General features: G+C 40.4%; 3 protein-coding genes across 4 annotated transcripts in view; 1 reads left to right on the top strand and 2 right to left on the bottom strand.

Annotated features, from left to right (window-relative positions):
- Positions 1 to 22,039, bottom strand: part of REXO5 (RNA exonuclease 5) — a 692,166-nt gene that overhangs the window by 387,388 nt on the left and 282,739 nt on the right. The gene's annotated exons all lie outside the window — the stretch shown is intronic.
- LOC100147307 (protein disulfide-isomerase-like protein of the testis) overlaps positions 1 to 22,039 on the top strand; it is a 305,575-nt gene that overhangs the window by 18,784 nt on the left and 264,752 nt on the right. The window lies entirely within an intron of this gene.
- LOC111767528 (acyl-coenzyme A synthetase ACSM5, mitochondrial-like) overlaps positions 1 to 22,039 on the bottom strand; it is a 117,642-nt gene that overhangs the window by 72,860 nt on the left and 22,743 nt on the right. The gene's annotated exons all lie outside the window — the stretch shown is intronic.

Genomic DNA, 22,039 nt, shown 5'->3' with positions numbered 1-22,039 from the left:
GCAGTATGCTCTTTGACATTGATCTTAGCAGCATTTTTTTCATATACCATGTCTGACTGGGCAAGGGAAACAATAGAAAAAATAAACAAATGGGACTACGTCAAATTAAAAAGCTTCTGCACAGCAAAGGAAACCATTGACAAAACGAAAAAACAATCTAACAAGTGGGAGAAGATATTTGTAAACCATATATCTGATAAGGGGTTAATATCCAAAATATACAACGAACCACACATGTCAACAACAAAAAAACTAACAACCCAATTAAAAAATGGGCAAAAGACCTGAACTGAGATTCCTCCAAAGAAGATATATACATGGCTAGCAGGAACATGAAAAGATGTTCAACATCATTAACTATCAGGAAAATGCAAATGAAAACTACAATGAGGTATCACCCCAGTCCCATTAGAATGGCTATAATTGGAGAATACCGGAGCAAAATGGCGGGGTGAGCTGACCCGGGACTCTCTCCCCTCCAAAGTACAACAAAGGACTGGAAAAAAACCCCTGAATTTCCAGGACTCAGCGACCTACAGTATCAAAAGACAGAAGACGGAGCCCCTACTGCCCACCTCGGAGGAGCTGGAACAGGGTAAGAGAGAACATCGCTCCATCCCCTAGAAACCGGGATCACCGCGCGGGTCTGGGAAGGAGTGGGGGAGGGGCCGTGTGACCAGGGGATCGTCTAGGACTCCCGCCACCGGTAGAGTAGAAACCCGCTGACAGGGGAAACCTTCTCTGTGCGGGGACCCCATAAACGCAGGGCCCCAGGAGACCAGAGAACAGAACTGATTGAATCCAGATCGGTGCATGAGAGACACCGCCCCCGCCCCCACCCCAGCAAACCGCACTGGGTGCCGCCATCTTGCCCGAAGGTGGAGAGCTCAGAACGCGCGGCACTCAACCCCCATATAGTGGCGACAGGCTGTAACTGCAACCGAATCCTATCACCATGCGAAAAAACTGCTCCTCTACCATCCAGCAATTTATAAAAGCCCCAGACCAGAAGGAAAACAATAAAAACATAGAATTAAGTCCTGAGGACTTGGAATTAGGTACACTAAATGAAAATAAGTTCAGAGCAGCTATAATGAAAAAACTCAATGAGGTAGAGAGAAAGATAGAGAAACAAGCCAAGTTCTGGAGTTACTTCACAAAAGAGATTGAAATTATAAAGAAGAATCAAACAGAATTACTAGAGATGAAAAACACAATGGACCAGATAAAACAGAATACGGATTCCCTGAATGCCCGGGTAGACTCCATAGAAGAGCAAATTAGCATAATCAAAGATAGACAGGCTGAATGGCTGCAGACAGAGGAAGAAAGAGAACTAAGGATTAAAAGGAATGAGGAAAGTATTAGAGAGATAGGAGATTCAATGAGGAGAAATAATTTAAGGATCATAGGCATTCCCGAGAACGTAGAAAAGGAAAATGGAGCAGAAAGTGTGCTTAATGAAATTATAGAAGAGAACTTCCCAAATCTAGGGATTGAGGGAGAAATGTGTATAGAGGAAGCTTTCAAATCTCCTAGATTTGTCAATGTAAAAAGACCTACTGCAAGGCATATAGTAGTACAAATGGCAAAAAGGAATGACAAAGAAAGAATACTCAGGGCTGCAAGACAAAAGAGAATTACCTACAAAGGAGCCCCTATCAGACTTTCAGTGGATTTCTCTGCAGAAACGTTACAAGCTAGGAGAGAATGGAGTGACATATTCAAAGCTTTAAAAGATAAAAATCTTCATCCAAGAATACTCTATCCAGCAAGAATATCCTTCAGATATGAGCGAGAAATTAAATCTTTTCCAGACAAACAAAAGTTAAGGGAATTTGTAATCAAAAGTCCGCCACTACGAGAAATCCTCAAGAAGGCTCTCATACCTGAAAAAAGAAAAAAGGGAGAAAGGGGTCACAAACCACAGAGTAGGGAGACAGATAAATAGAACCAGAATAGGATAGCAAATATTCAACTATAGCATTAGGATAAAGGTAAGGAAACTACCAAAACAAAGACGATCTTATCACTCTAACTACAAACTCATAACACAAGTTGGAACAAGAAGTGAAAATAATAATTTAGGAGGGGAAGAGCAAAGGGACTAAATTAGTCTAGGCCAAGTAAGTAAGAGACCACCAGAGAATAGACTATATTATACACAAGATTCTAAATGCAAACTTCAGGGTAGACACTAAACTAAACAACAGAACAGAGACACAAAACATAAATAAGCAAAAATCTAAGAAACCCAGCATAAGAAATTGCAGTATCAAATGGGTAGGATAAAGCACACAGGAAGAGAAAAGCAGGAAAGCCAGATAATGAGCAACAGATTGACAGCTTTAAGTCCACATGCATCAATAATCACTCTCAATGTAAATGGATTGAACTCTCCAATAAAAAGACACAGAGTGGCAAAATGGATTAAAGAACAAGATCCAAGAATTTGTTGCCTCCAGGAAACACACCTCAGCCCCAAGCACAAACACTGGCTCAGAGTGAAGGGGTGGAGGACAATATTTCAAGCTAATAGCAAGGAAAAAAAAAAAGCATGTGTTGCAATTCTTATATCAGACAAAGTGGATTTCAAAATAAGACAGGTAAAGAGAGACACACAGGGACAATATATAATGATCAAAGGGGCACTTCATCAAGAAGAAATAACGCTTATAAATATCTATGCACCCAACATAGGAGCACCAAGGTTCATAAAGCAACTATTAATAGACCTAAAGGAAGATGTTAAAAACAACACAATAATAGTAGGGGACCTCAACACCCCACTCACGTCAATGGACAGATAATCCAGACAGAAAATCAACAAAGAATAGTGGAGCTAAACGAAAATCTAAAACAATTGGACTTAATAGACATACATAGATCACTTCATCCTAAAAAAGCAGAAGATGCATTCTTCTCAAGTGCACATGGAACATTCTCAAGGATAGACCATATGTTGGGAAACAAGGCAAGCCTCTACAAATTTAAAAAAATTGAAATAATAACAAGCATCTTCTCTGATCATAATGCTATAAGGCTAGAAATTAATTACAAGAAAAAAGCTGAGAAAGGCACAAAGATGTGGAGACTAAACAACACACTACTGAACAAACAATGGATCATTGAAGAAATTAAAGAAGAAATTAAAAAATACCTGGAAACTAATGAAAATGATAACATGCCATACCAACTCATAAGGGATACAGCAAAAGCTGTATTAAGAGGAAAATTCATCGCAATGCAGGCACATCTTAACAAACAAGAAAAATCCCAAATAAGCAATCTTAAACCACACCTAACTGAACTAGAGAAAGAAGGACAAATAAAGCCCAAAGTCAGCAGAAGGACAGAAGTAATAAAAATCAGAGCAGAAATAAATGCTATTGAAACGAAAAAGGCAGTAGAAAGGATCAATGAAACAAAGAGCTGGTTCTTTGAGAAGATAAATAAAATTGAGAAACCCCTAGCCAGACTTACAAAGAAAAAAAGGGAGAAAGCTCAAATAAACAAAATCAGAAATGAAAGAGGAGAAATAACAACAGACTCTGCAGAAATACAACGGATTATAAGAGAATACTACGAAAAACTCTATGCTAACAGAATGGATAACCTAGAGGAAATGGATAAATTCTTGGACTCCTACAATCTCCCAAAGCTCACTCAAGAAGCAGCAGACAATTTGAACAGACCGATCACAAGGAGAGAGATTGAAACAGCAACCAAAAACATCCCAAAGAATAAAACCCCAGGACCAGATGGCTTCCTTGGGGAATTCTACCAAACTTTCAGAGAGGATTTAATATCTATCCTTTTCAAGCTATTCCAAAAAATTAGGGAGGATGGAACACTTCCTAACACATTCTATGAGGCCAACATCATGCGGATTCCAAAGCCAGACAAGGACACCACAAAAAAGGAGAACTACAGACCAATATCACTGACGAACATAGATGCAAAAATTCTAAACAAAATTTTGACCACAAGAATTCAGCAATTCATCAAAAGGATCATACATCATGATCAAGTGGGATTCATACCAGGGACACAGGGATGGTTCAACATCCGCAAATCAATCAACGTGATACACCACATCAACAAACTGAGGAATAAAAGCCACATGATCATCTCAATAGATGCAGAGAAAGCATTTGACAAGATCCAACAGCCATTTATGATAAAAACTCTGAACAAAATGGGCATAGAAGGGAACTACCTCAACATAATAAAGGTCATATATGACAAGCCCACAGCCAACATCATACTCAATGGGCAAAAACTGAGTGCCATCCCCCTGAAAACAGGAACGAGACAAGGATGCCCTCTATCACCACTCTTATTTAACATAGTACTGGAGGTCCTGGCCAGAGCAATCAGGCAAGATAAAGGAATAGAAGGAATCCAAATAGGGAGGGAAGAAGTGAAACTCTCACTGTTTGCAGACGACATGATCTTATATATAGAAAACCCCAAAGAATCCATTGGAAAACTCTTAGAAGTAATCAACAACTACAGCAAAGTTGCAGGGTATAAAATCAATTTGCATAAATCAGTAGCATTTCTATATTCTAACAACGAACTAACAGAAAAAGAACACAATACCATTCACAATCGCAACAAAAAGAATAAAATACCTCGGGGTAAACTTAACTAAGGAAGTGAAGGACCTATATAATGAAAATTACAAGGCCTTTCTGAGAGAATTGGATGACGACATAAGGAGATGGAAAGACATTCCATGTACATGGATTGGAAGAATAAACATAGTTAAAATGTCCATTCTACCTAAAGCAATCTACAGATTCAACGCTATCCCAATCAGAATCCCAATGACACTCTTTACAGAATTAGAACAAAGAATCCTAAAATTTATATGGGGCAACAAAAGACCCCGAATTGCTAAAGTAATCCTGAGAAAAAAGAACAAAACGGGAGGCATCACAATCCCTGACTTCAAAACTTACTACAAAGCTACAGTAATCAAAACAGCATGGTACTGGTACAAAAACAGGTGCACAGATCAATGCAACAGAATTGAAAGCCCAGAAATAAAACCACACATCTATGGACAGCTTATCTTCGACAAAGGAGCTGAGTGCATACAATGGAGAAAAGAAAGTCTTTTCAACAAATGGTGCTGGGAAAACTGGAAAGCCATACGTAAAAGAATGAAAATTGACCATTCTTTTTCACCATTCACCAAAATAAACTCAAAATGGATCAAAGACCTAAAGGTGAGACCTGAAACCATAAGCCTTCGAGAAGAAAATGTAGGCAGTACACTCTTTGACATCAGTATTAAAAGGACCTTTTCGGACACCAGGTCTTCTCAGAGAAGGGAAACAATAGACAGAATAAACAAATGGGACTTCATCAGACTAAAGAGCTTCTTCAAGGCAAATAAAAACAGGATTGAAACAAAAAAACAACCCACTAACTGGGAAAAAATATTTGCAAGTCATATATCTGACAAAGGCTTAATATCCATAATATATAAAGAACTCTCACAACTCAACAACAAAAAAATCAAAGAACTCGATCAAAAAATGGGCTGGAGACATGAACAGACATTTCTCCAAAGAAGATATACGGATGGCCAATAGGCACATGAAATGATGCTCATCATCGCTGATCATCAGGGAAATGCAAATCAAAATTACACTAAGATATCACCTTACACCCATTAGAATGACAAAACTATCTAAATCTAATAGTAACAAATGTTGGAGAGGTTGTGGAGAGAATGGAACCCTCATACACTGCTGGTGGGAATGCAAACTAGTGCAGCCACTATGGAAAGAAGTATGGAGATTCCTCAAAAAATTAAAAACAGAACTACCATACGATCCAGCCATTCCCAATACTGGGTATCTATCCAAAGAGCTTGAAGTCAGCAATTCCAAAAGTCGTATGCACCCCAATGTTCATTGCAGCATTATTTACAATAGCCAAGACATGGAAGCAACCTAAGTGCCCATCAACAGATGAATGGATAAAGAAGTTGTGGTACATATATACAATGGAATACTACTCAGCTGCAAAACAGAACAAATCGTCCCATTTCCAACAACATGGATGGACCTTGAGGGAATTATGTTAAGTGAAATAAGCCAGTTAGAGAAGGATAATCTCTGTATGACTCCACTCATATGAGGAATTTAAAAATGTGGACAAAGAGAACAGATTAGTGGCTACCAGGGGAAAGGTGGGGAGGGGGGTGGGCACAAAGGGTGAAATGGTTCACCTACAACACGAGTGACAAACATTAATGTACAACTGAAATCACACGAGATTATAACCTATCATTAACTCAATAAAAAAAAAGAATGGCTATAATTAATAAGACAGGAAAAAAATAAGTGTTGGAGCGGATGCAGAGAGAAGGGAATCCTCATACACTGCTGGTGGGAGTGCAAACTGGTGCAGCCACTATGGAAAACAGTACAGAGTTTCCTCAGAAAATTAAGAATAGCTCTACCATATGATCCAGCTATTCCACTGCTGGTACTACTCCAAAGAACATAAAAACACAAATACATAAAGATACATGCACCCCTGTGTTCATTGCAGCATTATTCACAATAGCCAAGACTTAGAAGCAATCCAGGTGCCCATCAAGGGACGAATGGATAAAGAAGATGTGGTATATATACATAATGGAATACTACTTAGCCATAAGAAATGATGAAATCCAGCCATTTGTGACAACATGGATGGACCTTGAGCGTATTATGCTAAGTAAAATAACTCAGAGGGAGAAAGTTAAATACCATATGATCTCATTCAAAAGTAGAAGATAAAAACAAGGACAAACACACATAGCAACAGAGATTGGATTAGTGGTTACTAGAGAGGAAGTGGGGAGGGAGGAGGGCAAAAGAGGTGACAGGACACATGGGTGTGGTGATGGATTGCAATTAGTCTTTGAGTAGGGAACATGATATAATCTGCACAGAATTTGAACTATATTACGATGTGCATCTGAAATTTATACAGTGTTATAAACCAACGTTACTGCAATAAGAAAAAAATTAAGAATTTAAGGAGATTCTATTGGCCCCATGGTTATACCTTGAGAGTCAGGAAATGTCCCCAAGTCACACAGATCTAGAAAGAAAAGAGCTTTCACAGTGATTTTTTAAGATTTAGGATTAGAATCTGTGCCAAGTCCCTAGTCTCCAATTCCACCTCCCTCACAACACAACACCAGAACCATCCACATCACTGTGATGGGGATACTGAGATAAGAGGGGACCTGAGGCACCTGGAGGGCTGAAACCAGGTCAGAGGCCTACAGGCAGGTGTTCAACACATCTTCTGTTCTAATGCAAATATCAGAAGATATAAGCAATCAAGGAGATCCAAACACAGATTTAGGACCCTGCAGAATCAACTTGCCTTAAAGACGTCAGTCAAAGAGTACAGGAATTGAGAGCAGGTTTGAAAGTCTCTGTCTAATGTCATTTCCAATTCTGTGTTCATTGTAGGGCTCCATACAGTAAGGGTGGTATCTGATCTCTACTCTGTGTTGGTCACTAGATCAGGTGAAAGGAAGGGCTCAAAGATGAGTCAGGTGTGAACTTTACCCTCAAGAAGTCCACAGGCTAGTCAGAGAGCCGTGACAAGCATATGAATAACTAATTCATGGCAGAAAGTTTGTGGTTTTTTAGGAGAAAGCATTAGGAGGCTCAGAGGACAGAGCAATCATTTCCAAAAGAGAGGGGCATATAAAGCATTGGAGGTGAACTCTGTATATGGGATTTGATTATGTGGAGGTGAGAGTGGAAAGAGCACTCAGAGCAAAGGAGACAGTGTAAATCAGGCCAAAGCCTGGAAGAGAAAATGCAAGACGATGTACGGAGCACAAGGCCAGTTTGGCTGAAGTGTAAGGTGTGGAAAGAAAAGAAATGAGAGGTGAGGGTGAAGTCACATGGACTGGATTATCAGAAAAGAATATAACCCTTACCTTAACATGACAGCAGTGAGGAGCCATTGGAGGATTTTTTTATTTAAAGCAGGAAAATGTGATAATCACAACAGAGTTCTAGAACACGAGATGATTAGACCAGGAGGCAGAGTCTGTGGCAGTTCAGCTCATTACAGCCAGGATAACAGCCCTGCACATTTCCAAGCCTTAGTGCTCTGCCATCTAAACCTGGAGAATTCCCTGGTACCAGTACTTTACTTGGAGGAGCTCTGATACCAAAGAATTATTTGCTCCCAGCACAAGAGCAAGGAAAGGTTTGAGTACTGAGGTGGCTCTGGCATTAAACGGATAAGCTTTCAAACCTCAATTCTGCCAGTGTCTAGTGTGACCTTAGGCAAGTCATTTCACCTCATGATACTTCAGTGTCCTCACTTGTAAAACAGGATCATGTTGTATTTTGTGGACTCCAAGAGGCACATTTCTTTACATTTCACTCTCTTAAAATCAGAAAGTGCCTTACAATCATGCCCAAGTTTAAGTAGCATTGCTTTGTGTTATCTTGATGAGTCATAGAGCAATGGTGTGATTCACAATTAATGGCAGCTTAGATTGACTAAATACAGTACCATTTACCTCCCAAGGTTGTGAGATTTAAATGAGCTATTGTACAGAGCGTGCTTAGCTCAGTGCCTGGCCTGAGGCTGGAGGTTAATAACAGTAGCCACCATAACACGGGGAGGAGGCAGTAGGACACAGTGCTTCAGAGCCCACTGGCTAGACCGAGGTTCCAATTCCAAGGCTGCACTCACCGCTGTGGACCAGCTATTTCATGTCTATGAGACAGTTCCCTCGTCTATCAAAACGCCAATCCTATAGGGTTTTTATAAGAATTAAATTAGATATCATTTGGGGTAAAATTTAGCAACATCTCTCAAGATTAGAAATGCACCTTCCTTTTTACCCAGCAGTCCATTTCCAGGAATGTATCCCACAGATCCCTTGCTGTACATGCAAGCTGTCATCACCACAAGGATAGGTGTTGCAACCTAATTTGTAATAGCCAAAAGATTGGGTTTGGGGGGTGGTTAAACAAATAATGGTACATCTATCCAATGAAATATTATGCCACTATTTTAAAAATATAGCACTTCTATATGTTTGATATGGAAAGATCTGCAGCATGCACTGTGCAGGAGAACCAGCAGTGCAGAACATTGTGGAGAGTGTGCTGTTTGTATAGAAGGAAGTATTCAATAAGTTGACGTGTGTAAAGCAGTGAACACAGTACCACACATACAGCGTAAGAGCCTGAGTATACAAATGGACAATGGCCAGATCACATATCAAAATAGAACTCTGACCCACAGTCTGCAGCAACCAGCCCAGGAAACCAACCCATTATCTACAGACCAGCCCAGGAAGCCAGCCTGCTATCTCCAAATCAGACTTGGAGCAAGTCAGACCGCTATCTCCAGCAACCAGCCCAGGAAGCCAAACAATAACCCCTGCAGCAATCAGCCCCAAATGGCCAAGGACTAATTAATAACTGGCAGCTTCCCTAATTTTTGTCCTGCTTCTAACATAGGACCAACCAGTGACAGCCAAATGTGCACCTCTAACCAATCACATAGGACGTCCACCTCTAGTTAGCCCACCTACAGCTTCCCCATGCCACAGCCTCCACTCAGGGGGCATCCAGATCCTTCCCTTCTCTCCACTATAAAGCTTTACAGTCCTCTGCCTGCCTGAATGTCTGCCAAACTGCAAATGATGGGGGCCGACTCCCTTGCTATAGCAAACTCTGAGTAAATAGCCTTTGCTTGTTCTTTTATTTATTTATTTATTTTTTGAGGAAGATTAGCCCTGAGCTAACATCTGTTGCCAATCCTCCTCTTTTTGCTGAGGAAGCCTGGCCCTGGGCTAACATCCATGCCCATCTTCCTCTACTTTATACGTGGGATGCCTACCATAGCATGGCTTTTGGCAAGTGGTGCCATGTCCACACCCAGGATCCGAACCAGCGAACCCCAGGTCGCCAAGAAGCGGAACGTTCGAACTTAACCGCTGCGCCACCGGGCTGGCCCCAAGCCTTTGCTTGTTCTGATTTGAATGGTCTTTATTTCCAGAGGTTAGTGCTTGATAACTAGCAATTCTTCTTGCTGTTGCTAGTACCAATGCAAGAGAATTCAGATGTTTTTCCTATTTATCTTTACACAGTGGATGGACTTTCAGCCAACAGATGTCTTGTGGGGTCTGGGTGATGTCTTTGGTGGAACTTTGTCTTTGAGCAATGTCTTGGGAGCTTGGCTCCAAGCAGCCTGTGTATTTTTGTATCACATGGCAACCTTCCACCCTGAGTCTCTTCTAAACGTTAGACAGTTCCCTGAGGGCTGGGGCAAAGGCCTGAAATAAACATTAGCAACGGCCCAACAACTCATGCCCAACATGAGGTGAATCAAGAATTAAATCTGAAATGTGATCCTGACCCGAAGATCTTCTCCCTCCTTCTGAGAACAATGTCCTCTCACTTCTCTAGGCTCTTTGGAATCAGGAGGAGCTGGCTGCTTCAGCTGAATCACTGAAAATGAAACTGTTAAAAGGCAATAATGATAACGAAGATGATAATATTAATATCAGCTACCTTTTATTGAGCATATACTGGCACTTAACATGCATTATTTCATTTCATCTCCCCAACAACTCTGTGAGGTAGAATTGGGGAAACTGAGGCTCAGAGAGGTTAACTAACTAGCCCAAGGAATCACAGCTGGAATCAGAAATAAAACTGATTCTACTGGATTCCATCACACAATCTCTATACTGCTGTGTTAATCTCTAAACTACCTTCACAATCCAAAATCTTCCTGACAACATCCAGGATTATTATTCAAAACAATAAAGAGCTAAGAAAGGGGCTTCTGGGATCTAGAAGTACATGCCAAGCTGTGTATCCATTCAGTTACTGGGTGATTAACATGGTAGCTCCTACATCCAGATAAGAACAGCTAAATCCTCTTCCAAGGCTCATTAAGATAAAGGACTTGCTCCAGCTGAGTCTTAAAGTCAGTGATCCTCTCCCCTGGACATTTCCCTGCAATAGTCTCACTGTCTTTCTCATCTTCACACACAGATTTTGTTTTTCCTTTCCTTGTGGCCCAGGCCATGTCCAGGTTTCCCATCATCACTCTATCAAGAAATCCAGGGACGTACCAGGAACTGCTTCCGCACAAGTGTTTTGCCAGGTAAGAGAGGATCTCCTCAGAGAATCCACTTCCACTCATGGTGCCACAAATGAGACTAGGAACCCTCAATTTATTGAAATAATCCAATTCTACCCTTCATTAAAGCATCCATCTTGTTGCCATTTATGACAATAATTACATAGGTTGTAGGATTTTTTTATTCCCATGTGACTTTTGAAGTCCATACCTTCTGACTCCAAAGGAGTCCAGAATATAAAACTTAATTGTAGTCAAAAGGTTGGATGTGTTTAATTAACTTGTAATTATACCTTCTTTTAAAAAGATATACGTTAAAGACAAACGGTCCCGTGGCCTGTGGTTAAGTTCAGCATGCTTTTCTTCAGTGACCTGGGTTTGCAGGTTCGGATCCCAGATGCAGACGTATACCACTCATCATGCCATGCTGTGGCAGCAACTCACATACAAAAAATAGAGGAAGATAGGCACAGATGATAGCTCAGGGCCACTGTTCCTCCAGCAAAAAGAGGAAGATTGGCAACAGATGTTAGCTCAGGGCCAATCATCCTCAGCAAAAAAAAAAAGTTTGTGTATTTTAAGCTTTAATAGATATTGCTACCCAGTTTTCTAATTACCAATTTGTACTCCTACCACAGTGGAGCAAAGTGTTCCAGTTGCTCCACATCCTCATCAACATTTGTTACTGTGACTCTTTTAAATTTTAGCCATTTAAAATACTACAGGGGCCAGCCTGGTGGCACAGTGGTTAAGTTCACATGTTCCCCTTTGGTAGTCCAGGGTTCGCTGGTTTGGATCCCGGGTGCGGACCTACACGCTGCTTGTCAAGTCATGCTGTGGCAGGCATCTCACATATAAAGTAGGGGAAGATGGGCATGGATGTTAGCTCAGGGCCAGTCTTCCTCAGAAGAAAGAGGATTGGTGGCAGATGTTAGCTCAGGGCTGATCTTCCTCAAAAAAAAAACCCCCACAATTTCAAATTGTAGTATTTCATTATAGTTTTAATGTAATTTCAAGGGCCATATACTAGTCCATTCTGTCAAGATACTAAAGTTTTTTACGTTATTAACCCACTATTGTTAAGCATTCAGAGAGTTTTTTTTCCTTTCAGTTTTTCACTTTAAAAGACACTTATATGATCATCATTTAACAATAATTTTGCATGCTAATATCAGGAATGAAAAAGGGGTTATCATTACCGATCTTATACATATTAAAAAGATAATAAGGAAATATTCTGAACAACTTTATTCAACAAATTCAACAATGTAAATGAGATGGAAAGATTCCTTGAAAAATATAACTTTCTACACAAAATAAAACAAAAAGTCTGAATAATCCAATATCTACTTTAAAAATTGAATTATTAACAACCTTACCACAAAGAAAGCCCTAGGCCCAAGTAGTTTTACTGGTAAATCCTATCAAACATTTGTGGAAGAAATAACACCAAATTTGCAAAAACTCTTTCAGAAATTGATAGTGAACACTTCAATCTCATGTTCATGTGCCCATGCACAGTAAGCCAAACCCTGAGACATTGGTGCTTGGAAGTGGAGAAAGGTTTATTAGAACTGGCCAAAATGAGAAGGTGGGAGGATAAGTTCTCTCAAATCCACCTTAAAAGAGAAGAGAGGAGGGGGTTTTACAGAGCTAAGGGGCTTGGCAGCAGGCATTTCAGAAAAACAAAGGCTAAATCCCTGTTTCTTTCACTCCCAATAAGCCCCTGGGCAATCTGACTTCTGGGCCCTCAACAGCAGCTGGGGACTGGTTATCTGATGATCCTTGAAGGCATTCTTTTTCTTCTGTAAAACAAGCTCATAAATCCTTGTGACCCTTGAGTCACCCCTAAGGTTAAACAAGAAAACAGCAAATTGACAAGATTAACTTCTTTTCATAACAAGGTCAAAAGGTAATCTTATCGAATATTTACAATAATCCTCAGGTACCCGGCTTCAAAAGTAGAGGAGGAGGTAACGCTGGATATTTTTTAAGTCTTTGCCAGTGTGACAAGTGAAAAACATTTCATGGTTTATTCTTTGATTACTATATAAGATTGAAGTTTTCTTATGTTTATGGCTTCTTTTCCCATTTTAAATCTGGATGTTTGTCTTTTTCTGATTGAATTTTAAGAGCTTGCTACAAACTGAAGATATAATTCCTTCAGCTATCAAATATGTTACAAACAGAAGCTACTTTTTAAAACCCCGAACAATGGATTTCATATGACAGCTCTGTGTGCAAGAGGCAAGAACGTGGGGTGGTGCATGGATTATGAAATAAAAAGCCCTCCATGTGCAGCCCTCCACCTACCTGCTGTGGCCTAAAATACCTACTCACCATCAGAGAACTTTTGAGTTAAGGCATTATCTCAAGAGATCAAAAATGTGAGAGGAGGTGCTGGCCCCGTGGCCGAGTGGTTAAGTTTGCGCGCTCCGCTGCAGGCGGCCCAGTGTTTCGTTGGTTCGAATCCTGGGCGCGGACATGGCACTGCTCATCAGACCACACTGAGGCAGCGTCCCACATGCCACAACTAGAAGGACCCACAACGAAGAATATACAAAACAACTATGTACGGGGCTTTGGGGAGAAAAAGGAAAAAATAAAATCTTTAAAAAAAAAAAATGTGAGAGGAGTGTGCCACTAATCCGGTTAAAAGAATTCTCATTCCTCTGTATCAAGAGATCACTTACTAGAGAACTGGAGCTGGGAGGCTGACAGCAGGGCTGGTGAACACTGGACCCTCTGGAGCCTCAGGCCTGGGAGTGAAGGAGGGCTGGTTCCCCAGAGGTCACCACACTTTCCCCAGCTTGGCTGTGCACATCTGCAGTCTCAAGTCTCTAAGTTCCAGAATCCTGGAGCCAGCTGCTCATCAAAAGTCTCTATGAAGCCTCCACCCTGCAAGCAAGCTGGAGCAAGGGCTGTTGGGTCCCCAGTGTTCTTAGCCTGCCGCCCCTTAGACAGAGCCTCCACCTACACGTGGAAACTGGGTGGAGGAAGGAGCCCCTGTGTTCTCAGCCACACTCCCCAGAGCTGGGGGATGAGAAACGCTGGGGGCTTGGCCCTCTATATCCCTTGACTGGGAGCTGAGAGGAGAAGGAGCTCCATCTCCTTGGGAATACTTTCCCAGACGGGAGCTTCTGTGAACAAGCACAAGATGGGAACAGGGGAGGGGCAGACTCTTGCTATTCTTATCAAGATCTAACAGATTTTGTTTAATAAAGTTTTCTTCATTTGCTATATACCCTTATGATAATTTCCAAAGGTTTTAATGGTTGGGATATATATATATATAATGTTCACTAGTTATGGTTGTTTCTCTTAAGAGTGGGTCCATACTGTATTTAAGTTTAAGAAATTTAAATTTAAAATTTAATACACAATTCAATTATTGGAAAACTTTTATGTAAGTCTGGGACACACTGAGTATGTGAATCTAGTTTTTCAACAGCAAATTTAATGGATTCTGAATTGAGATAAAGTGTTTTTGATAAAATTTTAGCATGCAATTTGAGATAGGATGTCAATATAAAATACACCATGGATTTCAAAAACTTTTGAAGACACTAATGTGAGATAGCTCATTCATAATTTTTTTATATTGACTCTGTTGAGTCAATATTGAAATGATAATATTTTAGATAGATGGAGTTAAGTAAAATACATTGTTAAAATTCATTTCACCTGTTTCTTTTTACTTTTTCAAATGTGGCTGCAAAAAAGATTTTAAATTACCTGTGAGGCTTACTTTCTGGCTTTACAGGACAGCAATGCTATGGAGCAATGGCAGCCATAGAGGGTTAGAGAGAGAGGAAAGGCCCAACCCTAGAAAGGATAGAGGAAGCAGAGGTCTGTCAAAGAAGCAAGAAGCAAACCTCAGAAGGCCCATATGTGTGGGTGGAGTGGGCAGGGGGTCTACATACAAGTCTACAGAGAACTATCGCTGGTTGGGTCTGTGCTATTTTCCAGGTGCTGTGCCAGGTGCTGCCTTCCTCTTACAAGGACCCTTTTGATTACATCAGGCCCACCCAGATAAACTAAGATAATCTCCCCATCTCAAGATCCTTAACTTAATCTAATCTGCAAAGTCCCTTTTGCCATATAAGGTAACATACAGGTTCTGGGGGTTAGGACACAGATATCTTTGAGGGCCCCTTATTCAGCCTACCACACTGGGCTTACCCTTGAACTTCACTTATTAAAGGGCCAAGGAGCCCTCTTCAAGTCTGAGCCCATAAGAGAGTGCTTACATAAATTAATTCTAAATGTAATAGAAACAAATTACCAAATATAAGTTTATCTACTCTTGGCTTCTTATTACCAAAAAAACCCTAAAAAGTGTTTAGGTCTATTAGGAAATATGTATTTTATTAAAAGATTGTACTATGAAGTAACGTTTTTAGAAATTATGAAGGAGGGGGCCGGCTCCATGGCTGAGTGGTTAAGTTCGCGTGCTCTGCTGAGGCGGCCCAGGTTCGGATTCTGGGCGCAGACATGGCACTGCTCGTCAGGCCACATTGAGGTGGCATCCCACATCCCACAACTAGAAGGACCTGCAACTAAGATATACAACTATGTACAGGGTGGTTGGGGAGATAAAGAAGAAAAAAAAAAGAAATTATGAAAGGTATTTATAAATGTGCCAAGCCACAGAATGCTAATGTAAGGGCAGTTCACAATTGCTTAGTTTTTAGTTTATACTAAGGTCTGTAAAGGTTAAAAATTCTAATGAATATATGTAAGTAAAGATACTAAAAATTAATACAGAAAACATCTTTGTATTCAAGGAAAGTAAAATGTATATTTTCAGTAAAGAAGGTATAAAGAATGGAAATATTTTTGTTTGTTTTGTTAAGAAAGATAAATTTGTCCTAAAGTACCAGGAGGGAAGAAAGAAAGCATGGAACAAATTCTGAAACTAAAAAGAAAGTCAAGGGAGGTTTGTGAAAGAAGAACCCTAAAAAAGAGTTTTATACATGGTCAAATTGGCTAAGATTAAAATACATTTAATTAAGTGAATAAGCTTTAATATCAGAAGTAAGCTGGTACAAAAATTAGAATTAGGCTTTCTCTCTTAAAAGGGATTGTTTTCTTAAACTTAGTCTGCTCTTGATAGAGGTTATAAAAGGATTTTCCTTATCTTTGAGTAAGTCTACCTAAAAGGCAGAGATCTATATTTTGTTAAGATAATTTCCTATGTTCAAAAAGACTGAGGTCTCTCTATTAAGTTTTTTGTTGTTGTTTTGTTTTTTTACTATTTTAATGTTCTGTTTGCCCTTGACTGTTTCTGTTGTCACTTTGTTTGAATGGATAACTAAGCATTGTTTCACAGCAACAAGATCAGCAGACACTTGATCTTGTTTGACCAAGTATTTTAAAGTCTTTTGATATTTTTGACAAGCTTCTTGCCCCAAATATTCAAATCTTGAATAAAGGCTTTCTTTTGACATGGAAGAAGGAAGAGAACTTCTCTGACGATTTTCAGAGGGCCCCTGAGGAATTTGCTCTCTCTTCCTATAAGAAGAAAGATATTAAAATAATTAGGCTTACTTGGTATGTTAAATTACATGGGAAGCATTGTCAAATAAGTGATGACAAACCTTCTTAGGTGGTATTATGTAAGTAAATGTTATTGATATAAATGTTTTTAAAATTATATAGCATTCCTAAAATTCTGATCTATCCTGGTTCTCAGCCATAATTCTAGTGATTACCTTGAAATGTTGTATGTCACAGAAATAGGCAAGTTTCTTTGTCAATTGCCCTTTTGATTCTTTTGTCATTTGCAGATAATTGCTGTTTTACTTTTATGATTTTTGCTTATACAAACATGTTTCACCTTTAGAGAGATTCATGGAAGGACTCTGATACTTTAGAATACAGGGTTCCAATAAAATTTCAGATTATAAAACTGAACTGGGTAAGAACTTACAGAACTCTAACAAAGAAACTGAAGACTTCATGAAACTCCTAACAGAAAATTAAGATCAAGAATTGATTACACAGGACTGAATGAACTGATGAAGGCAATTATAATTTACATGACTTCTCATTTGAAATATTGCTGATTTTTGATGTTTTGGGTCTTTCTTTCTTTCCAGATTTAAGGAAATCTTTTTCTCTTTTATTTCATGCTAATTATGACATAACAATTTGGTAAATTATACCTTTGTAAGCAGAATTGAAACATTTATCTTTTTCTCCCTATTTTATCCCTCCAGGATTTGCAAACTTAATGAGTGAGTATTGTTTTCATGGCAATATAGTTCATGGCATAAGTTCAATAACAATCTGTTCTCCTTATAACAGGACACAACTGGAAACACTGGTTATATTACCAAGGCTTTGACAGAAATGTCATATTTGAGAGAAACATAGAGACTCAGATATGACAAGACAGCTTTTGGGGAATAAAGGTTGACTTTCTGGACTAAAGCTGCTTGGAAATATTGGCCTGATACCTTGAGACCTTGTTTACAGAGTTCCCAGCAACCTTACCTGGTGAGTAAGGAAAGTCACTCCTCTGGCAGGTGCCAGGAACCTTGAAATATTTTGGGGGACCTTGAAAGGAGAGGAATTCACCCACATCTAAGGTACTGCAGGTGAAGCCTGATGACAAATCCTTGGCTTGGCTTTCCTGGCCTCAACAGGCCTTTAAAGTTCAGTCTGCAATTCCTTATAAAAAGCTCCAGCAAAGCAGATTCGAAAGAACCTATATAATCTGTTGCTATTCTTGCTGTACTTATGTAAATAATTGGGCCAAGTTTATTGAATCTAGACTTCTTTTGCAAACCAATGAGTCTTAATTGGCTATCTTTGGTAAAAATGAGGGTGATTTTAGAGAGAAAAATTATGTTTCAATAGAAACTATAGTACACAGTCATGGATATTAGGTTCTTGTTCTGATAATTATTTTGAGGTTTTTGTTTTCTATCTGTAAACTAGACCAGATGCTGAATTCTTCTAGTCTCCTGAAATATCTGGCTACAAATCTCCAAACTAATGTTTTCAATTTTTTTCCATCATTTTCATTTGCAATCATTGAAAACTGAACCTGCCCTTTTCCAAGCTCTGCAGACTGAAGCTGGAAAACTTGATATAAACTTAAGAGAGATTCATGTCTGTTGCTGTGTAAGCCACTCAGAAAGATACCTGAACACCCAATGACATCATCAGAGGCATTTCAAGCTACCAAAGATGCTTTGACTCTGATATCTAGAGATCTTTTTGGCTGGCTGCTCTCTGGGCTCAGAAACTAATTTATAATTTGCTCTCACCATTAATCTTGTTTTTCTTTTTGATTCACTAGAAATGACTTACATTAGTAACTCAGGGAAGGTTGAGACCAACATCTGGGAAATCTATGAACAAGCATCCTGCCTTCACTGATATAACCAAGGAACAGACCCCAATCAGGTGTGGTCACCTATCAAGGGTGCCCTCCCATCCCTCACTTGGCTCCTTCCCTTCTTGGGATCCCTGGTAATCTATCCTGCTCCTATTAATTTTTGGCCCTGTCTTTTTAACCTTCTTGTCCTCTAGGCTCCAACAATTCCATGTTAAACTGACGGTCATCCAAGGATTCTAGCCACTTCCAATGGCTGACCCACCTGGTCCTCATTCTCTTTCCTATTAGACCCTTCAACAAGCTAAAAAAATACTTTTACTCCTCCTGGATATAGGGCCTCCTTCTCAAGCCCTGTCAGCAGGAAGTAGCTTCAGAAGAAGAGACCTTTGCCCAGGATCCTTAAGATTAAGGAGGATAAAATCTCTCAGGGGGAATGAGACAGGAATCAGGCTAATGAGACGGGCTGCAAGGCCCCTGGCCTAAAAAGATAAGGCCCCTAAACATTCCGTAAACTAAGAGAATCAGATAGAGGCCACCAAGATCCACATTCCACAGCCTCTGGACTTTCCTGGGCTTACACATACACCCTAGCACCCAAGAGTCCACTGAAGGTGATCCTAGCCCCATTAACATCATAAAAATCACACCCAGGGGTGGAGAGCTAGCATGCTAATGACACATGCACTTCATGTTGAGTAACATGCTATGTGACAGTGCAGATGCAAGCACAGCCTCACCTATACATGCTATGACGAGGCCCTCCTCCCCAGTCTTTGCCTAATAAAAGCCCCACAATCCCATTCCCTAACAAGCTGGTCACCTGCCCCTTTCCTTTGTGCACAGGCTCCCTTGTGCCTCACCTGTGCACAAGCTAATAAACTTTTACCTTTCTACTCTCGTTTGTTGTCTTTCTTGATTTCCATCCTAGGAGACAATAAGAACCCAATGTGCTGGTAACAAAACTAGCCAATGAAGAAGATATCATCTTTACTCTCATTGCACAGATGAAATGAGACTTGGAGATGTTAAGCAACTTGGCAAAGGTCATCCAGAGAAGCAAGTGTGGGTGCAAGTGTGTACGTGGTATGTGTGTGTCTTTAGGAGAGGGATAGGGTCTCACTTTCAGCAGAATGCTAAATCATGAGCATGGTCCCAACGATTTCCTTTCTCTTCCCTCTTTTTTAATCTTGATACCTCCACCACACTTCCAGAAAATTGCTCATGTAAGGCTTGATCCCTATTCTTTCTACCTTGACATAACAGAGAGTTTAATATGAATAATATTGGAAGAAATAGCTATTCCTGGGCTACAGTAAACTGCATTTGCACCAAATGGGCCTCTCACTTCTCCAGACGTCACTCTGAGCAGCAAAGAAGGCCTGGCAACAACAATGAGGGGATGGTACGCCCTGCACCCTTTGTTCAATTGTTTATGTTATCACCATGCTGCAGGCTAAGGCACCCTTTGCACCTGCAGATTTTTACACTCCACGCAAGGCAACTAAGTAGGACTGAAGGCCAAAAGGGTGAGGGTGTTCACCATCAACAAGAAACCTTTATTGGAGAAGGCAGCACAAAGGAGACTGAATAGCAGAGAGGTTGCATAGGCAGGCCATATGGGTTCAAGCCTTGCCTCTGACGCCATGAGAGGGATACACTTGTGCAACTTACTTAGGTCTACATGGGTCTCAGTTTCCCCATCTGAAAATGGAGATAATAACAGCACCAGCTTCACAAGCTTGTCATGAATGCTGAACGATATTAGGAGTGCATAGTGCCTGGTCTGCAGCAAGCACTTAACAAACATTGGCTTCTATTACTGAAGATAGCTCTATGAGGCGTGCTAAGTGCTAAGCATGCAACACATAGCCTCTATCCACACCATCTAGGTAGGTTAGGGAGATGGGGCACACATTAAAAAAATAATTAATAATATAAGGTAGAAAATTGTCTCATGAGTAGTACAGATACATACTACGGAAATACAAAGGAAGAAATAACAATGTTAGAAAAAAACCCTGCTGGATTACAGATGGCCGGCCAGAAAGGGAAGGGGACTTTACCAATGTCACAAAGCTAGTTTTGAAAAGAGTTGGGAGTAAAGTCTAGATCTCCTGATTCACACTGTAAAACCCTTTCAGAAACTATGCCACAATAGTACTAACGAAAATAATCTTAACAATAGCATTAGTTAACACTTTGAAGATACTTTTTATGTGCCAGGCATTTTCACATAATATCTTATTAAACCCTCATAGTAACCCTAGGAGAGAGGTATTACATTTTCCCCCATTTTACAGATGCAAAAGTCAAGGTACAGGAAGCATAAGCAATTTGCCCAAAGTCCGACAGCCAGAAAGTGGCCCAGCCAGGACTTAAATGAAGGTTTCTAAACAGTTATAATGGAGGACTATAATGAAAGAGAGGGAAGGCAGGGGAGCCAGAAGCAAGGGGAATGACAGACTGAATCTTGGCGGTAGAAATGGACATTCATGAAAAGTGAATGAACTGCTTTTACTGGAAGAGGAAATTCAGGTAGAGGAGTTAGAAAATACGGTTAGAACAGAGTATGGGGCAGAGAGAAGGGGGCTTGAATGTCAGTCGAGGCAGCAAATTTTCTGTTTGTCTGCTTGGTTGGGGAGAAGGTAGGGACAGAAGACAGGAGCTTGACAATTCTATAGTTGTGTGTTTTCTTTTTAAGACTGATCTGGTCACAGACAGAATGAAGGAGAGTCCAGTGGCAGGGAGACCGGTCAGCGGCCAAATGTCGCAGCTCCAAAGAAGGATGGGGTGTTTTTCAGGTGTTCCCCAACTTTCTGAGGTCACACGGCCACAAGTCCACTTCCCAATCTCACTTTAGAGCATCAGGAGAGGCTAACACTCTCCACCCATCTCTCCCCACAGGCTGCAGTATTCCCACATCTGTATCAGTCAACAAAGCCCTTTGGGAATCATGAAGCTTCTTTTCTGCTACCGATGTTCAGATTTATCTGGCTCCCCAAGCCATCTGGCCGGCACTTTCACAAAGATCACCAGCTTTGGGCACCTCTGACTTTTGCTGACTGTGAAGCCATAAATCATTGTAAGAGGTCATTACCTAAGAACTTTAATTTTGCTGGGGATGTGCTGAACCAGTGGTCCCAGAAAGAGCAGGTGTAAGATGATGGGCTTCCATTAGATGCTTGGTGTCTCAGCCTTCCATTCCCTTATTCTTCCATTCCACCTGTCACTTTTAATTCAGCTCTTTCATCCCTCTTGGTTTCCTTTGCTTGTTTTCCTCCTGTCCTCCTTTCTCCCCAGGGAAGATCTTTGATCCTCAACTACACGTGGCTGTCTTTCTCTGGAGCCTCCCAGGTTCCCCTCATCATGGCTACTCACAAAGTTAGGCCTCTTTTCCTTCATTTTCTCCAAGTCCCATGCAGAAGCTCCTTGCTTTCCATTCATTTGTTCAGGCTAGTCACAGGTTTATCCAAAGATCAGTAATTTGAGCTTCAGTTTTATGAATAGTCATCACTGGAGTAATTAGGAGAGAATCAGAAGTTG

Source organism: Equus caballus, chromosome 13 (genome assembly GCF_041296265.1).
Source record: "Equus caballus isolate H_3958 breed thoroughbred chromosome 13, TB-T2T, whole genome shotgun sequence".
NCBI lineage: Eukaryota > Metazoa > Chordata > Mammalia > Perissodactyla > Equidae > Equus > Equus caballus.
The sequence above is the reverse complement of the archived record's forward strand: the minus strand, read 5'-3'. Positions and strand labels throughout refer to the sequence as shown.